This window comes from Mandrillus leucophaeus, unplaced genomic scaffold, assembly GCF_000951045.1.
Source record: "Mandrillus leucophaeus isolate KB7577 unplaced genomic scaffold, Mleu.le_1.0 Scaffold197, whole genome shotgun sequence".
NCBI lineage: Eukaryota > Metazoa > Chordata > Mammalia > Primates > Cercopithecidae > Mandrillus > Mandrillus leucophaeus.
Window position 1 is genome coordinate 198024 of NW_012101998.1, and position 2163 is coordinate 200186.

Sequence of the window (2163 nt, forward strand, 5' to 3'; positions counted from 1 at the left end):
TTGGGGGACAGAGTCTTACTCTGTCACCCAGGCTGGAGTGCAATAGTGTGATCTCAGCTCACTGCAAACTCCACCTCCCGGTTCCAAGTGATTCTGTGTCTCAGCCTCCCAAGTAGCTGAGACTACAGGTACCCACCACCACACCTGGCTAATTTTTGTATTTTTAGTAGAGACGGTTTCACCATGTTGACCAGGCTGGTCTTGAACTCCTGACCTCAGGTGGTTTGCCTGACTTGGCCTCCCAAAGTGCTGGGATTACAGGTGTGAGCCACTGCGCCCAGCCTCAATATTTCTAATGTATTAAATTACATAGTACCAGATAAATATTAGTTTTACTATTTTCATTTCCCTGGACATTTAAAACTAAAAGAGTTTTTATTGTTTTGGCAAAAAAGTTTGAAGGTTACAGAACAATCATTTTTCTTATTGATCATTAAGATTGCTTTGCATGGTATCAGCTTGTATGTTCATTTTTACAGTCTTACACTACTTTGTACTTACGGTACAGTACTTTCAGTACTTTTTACTGGGCAAAGCAAGGAGACACACACATGCACACACACAGCGCAAATAAATCAGTCTGGCTTGAGAGGAAGATGGTTAGAATAGGACCCAGGCACAGTGGGTTTCTGTGCAGCTATTTACCATTTAGGCAACTTTTGCAAAGTTGCTTAGCTTCCCCGGGATGAGTTTTCTGGACAGCAAAATAACCGGTCTTAACTGGGACTCTTTCTCTTCTATCCCAGCCAGTCTGAATTCTGCCAGCCAGGCCTAACTTTCATCCCCTAAGAGAGAGAGGGCCACTTGATTCAATGTGTAACGAAGTAATGAATACTGAATCTGTAAGTCAGTCTACCGATATCTGTAAAAGCAGTGAAAAGCAATTTGGTTTTCTGAAAATGTTAACTATAAACATTATTTCCTATCAGTTTGCTGATTTCCTGTAAGTTGGCTGACTTAGTCACAAAGTTAGTTTTCATTCTTCCTGACCACACCTGACAGGCCTGTTTCCATGGCTGGGATCCTCTCCTCATGGTTCTTTCTGGTGCTGAAATGCACTTAGGCAATCATGCCCCTTAAATGTGCCTTTATGGGTTAGATGTGGTGGCTCATGTCTGTAATTCCAGCACTTTGGGAGGCTAAAGCAGGAGAATTACTTGAAGCCAGTTCAAGACCAGGCTGGGCAACACAGTGAGACCCCCCCCGGCCCTGCCAATCTCTTTAAAAAAATGTTTTTGGCCGGGCACGGTGGCTCATGCCTGCAATCCCAGCACTTTGGGAGGCCGAAGCGGATGGATCACCTGAGGTTGGGAGTTTGAGACCAGCCTAGCCAACATGGAAAAACCCCTGACTCTACTAAAAATACAAAATTAGCCGGGCGTGGTGGTGCATGCCTGTAATCCCAGCTACTCAGGAGGCCAAGGCAGGAGAATTGCTTGAACCCGGGAGGCGGAGGTTGCAGTGAGACGAGATGGTGCCATTGCACTCCAGCCTGGGCAACAAGAGCGAAACTCCGTCTCAAAAAAAAGAAAAAAGTATTTATGTTTATAAAATCTGAGAGGACAGCTGGGTGTGGTGGCACATACCTGTAGTCTCAGCTGTAGATCTCAGTGTAGATCATGCCACTGCACTCCAGCCTGTGTGCACAGTAAGACCCTGACTTGAAAAAAGCAAAAACAGAGGATGTAAAAAATTTCACTTTTGCTCTACTTTTTAACATCTGAAATATTTATAAAATATGGAAGTTCTTTCTAAGGACTATTTCAGCATTGCTCGTGTCCTTCCTTCAGGCAGGGGCCTTGCCAGCTGTACTGGATGCAGCAGTAACTAAGCTGAAATTGGTCGTTGCCCTTGATTACTTGTTAAATAAAGCCATTTCCCCTTGTTAAGTAAAACAGGATAATTTAATTCAAAATACATGTGGGGCTGGGTGCGGTGGCTCACGCCACTTTGGAGGCCGAGGCAGGTAGATCATTTGAGGTCAGGAGTTCAAGACCAGCCTGGCCAACATGGTGAAACCCCATGCAGTAGTGGCATGTGCCTGTAATCCCAGCTACTCAGGAGGCTGAAGCAGCAGAATCGCTTGAACCTGGGAGGTGGAGGTTGCAGTGAGCCACGATCGCACCACTGCACTCCACTCTGAGTGAGACCCTGTCTCAAAAA